Genomic DNA, 9,567 nt, shown 5'->3' with positions numbered 1-9,567 from the left:
ACATTTTTTGTCACATGGGGGATCCTGAAATAACCCCTGTGACCAAAATTTAAAATATCTAATTTTTGAAAGGTTGATTGAATGAATTTCATGATCGCATAATCTAATTTTTGTGCATCGAATTCTGACTTTATGCTAAATTTTTAATGGGTATGCTTATAGTTATATCGAAAAATATGGTGTTAGGATTTAATTTTTTTTTCCGACGATAAAATGTCCTCAAGTCACTAATTTGTTGGCTATGAAAACTTTTAGAAACATTATATCCCTGGTAATAAGTCCATGAACAAAATGTCTAAAATATTTTAAATAAGGATATTATTTTTAGAAAATATTAATTATATGATAAAGTAAATGCCAATATACGGATACTTTTAGAAATCTAATGTGATTCCTTGTGAAAGATTATAAATTTGTTTATTTTTATATTTGGTTTAAGATTAAATCAAATTTTACTAACAAACACCACCTAAAAAATATGAATGCAATCCATTATGCTTTTGTTTAGTAAGTATTTTATTTCAAGAGAAAATATAAAATGTCAACAATTCTGAATAATATTTATAATTAATAACTAACCTTAAACTGGCGATTCAGTCATTAAAATGCATAGAGAAAACAAAGTACATGGTGGCTACAATCAGTGTTTACATGATATTGGGGTGGTAGGATACATATGATTCATAGATTTTCTGAAGGAGTTATATATTTGTTTTATAGGGTGGAGGGGGGGGGGTGAATAGGAATGTTGCATTCAATTTTTTTTTCTCTCATGTAAACACATACTTCAGCTGATTCAATGAATGAACATTTCAATAAATGAATCTTCAATCTTGGTAAGTATTAGTGTTATTGCAATAACTATTTTAAATAAAAGTAGCATTGCTAGATTCTCAGAAAGTTACAACTGTCGTTACTTTTTTAAATTTTAGCTTTACATTGGTATCTATTTCTGAAAATAATATTTAATTTTCTCACTATAATTTGCTTTACAGAACAATAACTAACATATTGAAGACATGATTACATATTTTTTTTATAATAGTCCTCCCATATCCGAGTCGAAAATTTTGGAAATAATTAACGCATCTTTCTGGGTCCTTAATAGTGCCCTAAAAATAATTTGTTTTTCCTTTACTTTAAAAAAATTATTAATATTTTCAAATCTTAACTCTACATTAGAGATCGGATCTATTTTTAGAGACCGGGTCTTAACTTAAGTTCACAATTTTTTTTTTAACAAAAATTATTACCTTCTATACAAACCAAAAATTTTTAAAGGCTCGCAAACCTCATCACAAAACCATTTTAAGAAAATGTATATTGTAATACTGAATGCTATTAAAATTAACAATAGATGAGCTTAGGCAAAATATGAAAATAACGTATAAAGGAATATGTGTACCCCAGGAGAGAGGGATTTGGGATTAATTTTATTAGACTTTAGGCCCGCTTTTTCAAATACTTTTGTTAGGGATAAATTTTAAATTATAGTTTATATAATTTTTTATATATTAATATTTATTATAATGACATTGCATTTCATTTTTTTTTTCAGAGAGATAGTTAAAGTGTAAGGGAAATTATTTTTTACCAGGTTAAAAGCATTTGCAGATTTGCTAGGGGGGAAAAATTATTGCACTCAAAATTATTATTATTCATACAATATTTTGAATATTTTTTTTATTTTACTATTTGATATAATATTCATGAATATCAAAAAATGAAATTACCTAATAACAAGTAATGAAAATATAGAATAACTAAAAAAAAAATTTTTCGGATATATTAAATCGAAATTATCGAATCGAATATTCGTTTAGGTGCATTAATCTAAATGACCGAAGGGTAGATTTCATTACCCTCGATATATCTTTTGGAGAGCGAAATACTAAAAAGGTGGATAACAAAAAATAATTGGAGAGGAAGGTGGGATAAATCTATCTATGTTGCCACCAATGATGTATTATATATAGATTCATTAATTAAAAATGTACATAGTGGCTTACCCTTCGACGAATTGACTTTATTTATTATTATATAAATGCAAGATTTATGTAATTTAATGGACGTGCAAAATCACAAATGGGCGCTACAGCTGATTCCTCGTATGGACACTTTTGAATGCATTTGAATGAATGAATCGCCAATCTAGTAGTAAATATACAACATCGATTGTCATCCGATTTCGCGAAGACGCTAAGAATGAAGTTATCCTTCCACGCGTTTTGTTTGGTATAATAGCCAGAGCTGTTTTGTGAAACTACTAAGGTTAGATGTCTCGCTTGAAATGAAAGATGGCTTTTATAAGGTAGACTCTTCGAAAAACTGCTAGATTAGCTAGGGCACTGAAATAGACGGGTAAGTAATTCGGTCCCGATATCGTTTTAGTGTTTTTGACATAGAGTAAGATAAGTGTTGAGATATGATTTGTTTGTACCTTTCTTTTTTCATGATTATCCTTGAAAGACTCTTGGCAAGGTAAGAGCATAGATACCGTAGTGATGTAAGCATAGAAAATTCTCTGAATTAGCTCCGGAAAATGATTTTTTTTTCCCTTGGGAAAATTCCACATTTAAAATATATGGTAACTTATTTTTATTGCCATTTTTATCTTCAGTCAAATTTTAAATGACTTTTTTCTAGGAGAATAATATCTGGGTTATGATCAAACCTTGTCTTTCACTACTGTTACTACTTTATTTTCTCTGTTATATAACTTCTAAGTTCGCTATAATGTAAAATATGGTAATATTTTTTTTCAGTTTTTGGCATTTTTCAAACGTTATATTAATTATATTTTAGCGATAAATATAAGAAATATACAAAAAGTAAATTAAAAAGTTTTTTAATGTTTCCTTTTTTTAAATATTTATTAGCTTTAATATGCTAATCTGTTATTTCTTATAGTTGATCATACTATAAAAAAAATATGAGATTAGATTAGATTTAGATAGCCATTATAGATTTTGCATACTTGAAGAAACATTAATTTATCATTCTGAAAATATAATTTTGTAGTTTATTTAAATATCCTTTATAATCATCTTCTTCATGAAAAAATTCTCCTAAAATCCAATAAGATATTTTTGTACCATTTTATCTCATATATAACTATTTTAATGATTTAAATCAGAGATATGGGGGCATGTCCCTAAACCCGCCATCGTTACTCGCGGCCGGGCAGAAAATCGTCATTGTTACCTATAAAAATTAAATATAAATAAAATATTTTTGAAAGTTGTGTAGTGTAGCATAATAAAATATATCGCATTCATTCACTTATCATGTTTCCTATTTCCATTTTTTTTCTCGATCCTTAAAATATTTATAGTTAAAAATATAAATTTAAATTAATCATCAAACTAACCAATATTTTAGGGTGATATTCAAATCAAATTAAAAGTTACAAAAAGTAACGCTCTATATTTAATATATATTACAATTTTTATGGTAGAAAAATTTATTTTAGATAAGTATATAATTTTATTTCTCTTTTTACGTGTTTCAAAATTCAGGCAATTAGTAGTGTTGTTAAATGGCTCGATTGGATCCGATTTTTTAAAAACGGCGAGCTCAATGACTTATTCAGAAAAATTATTATGCAAGGCCAAAGGTTTTGCTCATAGTTGACACAAAGGTTTGGACATCTATTAGCGAAATCCCGAGTCTTAGAAAATATTTTTCTGGCTAAAATATTGAGTTAGTCGTTTTTAAAAATCGGCTCAAATTTAGCAATTAGGTATGTTTCCAGGGAGAGAGTGCAAAATGACTCACACTTCATATAAATGACTATATTAAATTGCAAGATGAACAGTAAATAAGGGGAATTATCATCGAGCAGTCGAATAGAAAGTGTGATGATTCAAACTAACACCTTCTACCGACAAATGGGAAGATAAGATCATTTAAAAAGTTATTATTATATCTGATTTTATATTCGCTGTAAAGCGATCCGTAAATTAAAATATGTATATTAATTTTTTAAAAAAAAAAAACTAAGTCTGTATAAAAAATTATAGACCATGACCGACATTTTTTTTAAAAAACGAGCTGAGCCGGGCCGAAATATTTAATTTGAAATCCGGGCCATGCAAATGATGACTCTGTAAAGTTTCTGATATAAATTTATTTCTATTTAAATTTATGTTGTTTATTTAAGTGAACAAGATATTTTTAGTGTTTAACATCTTATTTTTCCCCTGGAATTTTCCCCAAGACTATTCCCAAGAATTTTTCAACACTGTGTAAAATCTAGAGATTTAGCGAATTTTTTGATAATATGATCAGTGGTTTGTAGAGCCTGAAGTGGGTAGGTTGAGGAAGACGACGAAAATTATTCAGTAGGAAAATAAGGTTATTTGATAATCATAACTGAATCTTATAACTTTTAATAACCTAGACGTCCGTATGAGTGGGGAGGGGGCTAAGAGTATATTTTGCTTCCAAATTCCTAGAAGAGGGGTAGGGGGTAGGATGGGGGGAAAGGTAAATTTATTGGGAGGTTATCAATTAAGTTTTTAAATGAAATTTGACAAAATAATATATTGTTGTAAAAATTTATTTAATACGTTTATTATAGACCTATTATAATATGTATTATGCACGGTCATTATTTTTCAGATAAAATTTAATTCTAGATAATTTTCTGCTATATTTTAAAATGATATTTAAAAGAGTTAAACATCCTATCAGCTAACTCATATTCATGAAAACAATATTCTATACATTCATGGTAAATGAGGGAAAAGGTTTAAAATTAATTCATATTCTAAAAAATAACCCAATCACATTTACAGTTTTTTAAAATAGTTTGTAGTAGAATATTGAAATTTAAGTTATTCTTTTTAAAACACATGAAGGGATCACTATTATAATTAAATACAAGTATTTAGGTTTTTTGCAGGGGCCTTTGCAATTAGTGAATATTCTGTCATGTAGAAGCTAATCAAAGTTTTGGAAACTAATCTATTAAGTATGCGTCCATGTAGATTAGACGTTATGAGCAAATGGTGAGGGATTTTTGGTGCTCGAATCAAGTGAAATGCAGAAAGTAATTTGGAAATAAGAGAAAGGCAGGTGTTGAGGTGTGTTGTCCAAAATAAGGAAATTGTTTTTTTTAGGATGCAATGTAATGTCGTTAACCTAGCTTTAAAACTTTAATGTATTTCGTAATCCTAGTTATGACCGATTGTGATTAAATATGTAAATAAAGATTCTCCCAAAAAATTTACTATTTTTTTAAAATAAAAACTTAAGCTCTTTGGAGCTTATTAAGCGTTTCAGTGTTATTTTTCAAATATTTGATGGATTAAATTAATATTGGAACACTCGATAGCGCAAACCCGTTAACGAGGCCCTAACCTAAGAAAATTACTATAAAATGAAACTTGAAATGATGATTGAGCCGTCTAGTGTTGTTATAAAATCCGAATCGGGTCCATTTTCAAAAATGGCTAGACCAAAATAAAATTATGTGAATTTCGATATTTTTCTCATAGATAGCACAAAGGTTTGGACATCTATTTAGAATCTCGAGGTCTGTATAATGTTAATTTGGCTAAGATCTTAGTCAGTCTTTTTTTAACATTGAACTTTTTAACAACACTAGAACTGTCTAATTTTGTACACACAAATCTAAATAACATGATGGAAAACAACAACGCTTATTCTGAAAGTATTTTCTTATACTTCGTTAAAACACATTCCAAGGTTTGAATTTGATTAGATTAAAGGACAAATATTTCATATTATATACCATAAATGATATATATTTGAATGGACTCTACATTCCTGACGATAAAACCAAAAATAAAGGAAAGGAAAGAGAGCAGGTAAGCTTTGTATGTATAGTTGTGTTTTTGGATATGAATGTGAAATTTCCGATGATAGCAAAAATGATTAAACTTGTAGATATGAATTGATGTTTACCATAAAGATATCAAATGAGAATAAATTTTAAAACCGTTAAAAATAAAATAATTTTATTTTTATAAAAATCCTTGACTATATAATGCCCAAATTTATATATTTCTTAAATTGAATTCACTAATTTTAGCTTATAAATATAATATTGGAATCAGAATCCATTATAGCAGAGTTAAAAATATTAGAAATGCTAAGCCTCATTGAAAGTGTTGTTTCAATCATAGAACAAGTAACGTGGGCTACCGCTATGGGTTGTTTGCGAAAGCAAATTGATATCGGTGATTTCGAAAATTTCCAAGTGAAATTTTACTCCTATTTGATAAATAACGTGATAAAAAAAAGTTATCAACAATAAGAACACAATGTAGGATATTTTTGAGAATAATAAAACGCTTGGGATATTATTGATATTAGAGATTGGCATCACATAATATTGAAAAACACAAGTAGTAAACAAATAACAAATTTTTTAAGCCTAAAAAATATCCAATATCCAACGCAGTGAATTAATATCAAAGACGTATTGAACAAATGTTGAATAAAAGATTTAAATATAAAAGAAGTAAAATAATAATGAACCCTAATAAGTATGGAAACTACCAACCTTGCAAACGCATGTAAGTCGTCTAGTGTAATACATCAAATACAGACACCAACGTAGGAAATTACCAAAACAACAAAAGACAAACCGATGAAGAAAATGTTAGCGAACCAAAAACAATAGCGCACTAAACTAAAAAGAACCAAATATGTTAAGCTACGGAATACAGCATGCACACAAACAAACTGTAAGACAATATGATGCTGTTAGAACAACGAAAGGACTATCTGTCTAAGACTTGTAGAAGTAGATTGTGCTCTTGTGAATCCGTATAATTTTGTTAGTATGAGGTTAAAAATGGTGGCTACTTATAAATTTGTTTATTAATATTGTGGAGTTGTAATAGTATAATGAGTATGAGTAGACAAATAAGTTGGAAATTTTTTTAGAGGGGCGGGGGTCGATTTATATCCTGAGATTCGTTGAATGAAAGAGGTGGGGAAAGCTGATATGCACATTTAACAAATAGGAAAAGGTTTGCGTAAAAAAACAAAAATTAGTCGCATTGGATAAAAGGAACAATCATAATACTGGAAATAGCCCGATTTGGGTCGATTTTTCGAAATAACTCGATAAATGTTTTACCGAAAATAATAAAATATAAGTATCCAGATTTGGCAAATAGATGTCTAAGCGTTTCTGCAAGCTATAAGCAAAATCTTTAGGCTTAATGTTGTTATTTTTAATAATCTTAATTGGGCCACTTTTAAGAAATCAACCTGAATTTGGCTTTTTAACAACACTAAGCAACAACACTAAGCAAAACATTATACCTAAAAATTCTAAAGTAGCTATCTCAATTGAGTAATGATTATAAAGAACCGAAAAGCGTGTGATGAAGAATGACAAAAAATATAAAATCGCCAGAACGATTGATTAAAAACGGGGGCATCGTTAGCTAGGTAGTTAGGGTAGTAAAGCACCCCCTTTCTGAAAATTAACACCAATTTTGAAAAATAGATTAGCACTATTTTTGAAAAAATTGACACCTTTAAATAATTAGCTTCAATAATAAGAATTTTAAATGGTATTTTCCTTAAAGTTTAATTAATTTACTATTAAAATCTTTTCTTTTCGTCTTAAGCAAAAAAAAATGCTGAAAATCAAGATAATATTTTAAAAAATTATATATATATTCTATTTATAATAATTTTATAAATTATTAATACATTCGATGATCTAAGATAACAAAAAGAAATGAACTTGATATGGTACATGTTGAAGTTTTTAAATTCAATATTATTTATTTTTGGACTTAATTTATTAATATACAAAATTTATCAAAAGGCTGTTATATGAAAGGATTGATGAGTTAGCGTATTAATAGTCTATAATTATATATATACTACATAATAAACATATATTTATATCAATACAAATATATATGGTGATTAACGAATTTAGTAATTTATAAGATATAAATAATATATTACATTATATAAATGATACATATATATTTTCCCTATATCAATATTAATAATATGATTCCATTTAAATATAATACTTAAATTACTAAAATTTTCCTATTAATTTAATGTTTATGTTGAAATAGTCCCATCTAAATCCTAAAAAAGCAAAATCCTAAGAGAAACTTGGTAAAAATATTTGACAATCTTTTTTGATAATTAGAGTTATTTTAGAATTTTTTAAATAGGGTTAAACAATAGAGTTTTTACATGCGATAGATATTATTTGATTAGTAAATATGAATTCATATATATTGTCTTTAATTATAGTGAGATTTACAAATCTAGAAACATGAATTAACCCTGATAAAAGCTGTCAAAGAAACATGGGTGTGAAGCTCCCCAGAAAATTATATATAATAAGAGTGAATAAATTTAGAACTTTTAAAAATAAATTAGCACCTTTTAATACCCCCTTTTGTAAAAAGCTAGTTACGTCCTTGATTAAAAATATATATCTTAATCTACGAATAATAGTATGGGGCATAGTTGTACATTTGCTCAAAATAAAAAGATCTTCAAAGATCTAAAATTTGAAGATCTTTTATTTATAAAAAAATTTGAGCAACGATCTTAAAAGATCTAGATCTTTGAAGATCATAAAATTTGAAGATCTTTTATTTTTTAAAAATTTTGTGTAGCGATCTTCAAAGATCTTCATGATATTTTTTTTTTGCCCCTTTAAATATTTTTTTCTTTCATCAAGGCAGGAGGAGAGGTATAAAACATAAAAGAAATAATATATTAATAAAATTGAAAAACATCTGGGCTTTTAATAAAGGGGTAAAAAAATAAATATCATGAAGATCTTTGAAGATCGTTACACAAAATTTTTAAAAAATAAAAGATCTTCAAATTTTATGATCTTCAAAAATCATCTTTTAAGATCGTTGCTCAAATTTTTTTATAAATAAAAGATCTTCAAATTTTACGATCTTCAAAGATCTTGTTCAAATTTTTGAGCTAAATCTCGCTCAAAAATCTTCAAAGAAGATCTTTTGTACAACTCTGGTATGGGGAATAGAAAAGTTGAATTAAATCCTTGTCAAATTATCAGAGAGAGAAAATATTTGTTGTGTTTTATGGAATTAATTTTATGTATGAAAGTGATTCTTATTATTCACAAATAAATGTAAATTTTAAATTCATAACAAAGTTATTAAATTAAAACATTAAGGTTTCAACTAAAAGTATGTTATGCTATCTATAAATAAATATTTTAATGTTCCAAATAATTGAAATAAATATCAGTTAATAATTTAAAATTCCTTTACCAATTCTTTTCCCTAAATCTACAAATCTAGTTAAATTTATAAATACAATAAGCATATTATTAGGTAAGCATGTATTTTTATTAAAAAATTAGTTAACTCATTTATAAACACATATTAATGTTTTATGAATATTATATATATATTTATATATGAATATTAAGCTTTTATACTTAATCTCTAAAAAATATAATCTTATTAAAAGCTAGTATTCATCATAGGTTTAATTTAATAATAGATACTTATTACAAATTATAAATATGTATAATAAAGTTAATAGATAGTTAGTAAAGGTAAGTGT

This window comes from Gordionus sp. m RMFG-2023, chromosome 5 (genome assembly GCF_954871325.1).
Source record: "Gordionus sp. m RMFG-2023 chromosome 5, tfGorSpeb1-WG-v2, whole genome shotgun sequence".
Taxonomy (NCBI): domain Eukaryota; kingdom Metazoa; phylum Nematomorpha; class Gordioida; order Chordodea; family Parachordodidae; genus Gordionus; species Gordionus sp. m RMFG-2023.
This window is presented reverse-complemented; position numbering follows the sequence as displayed.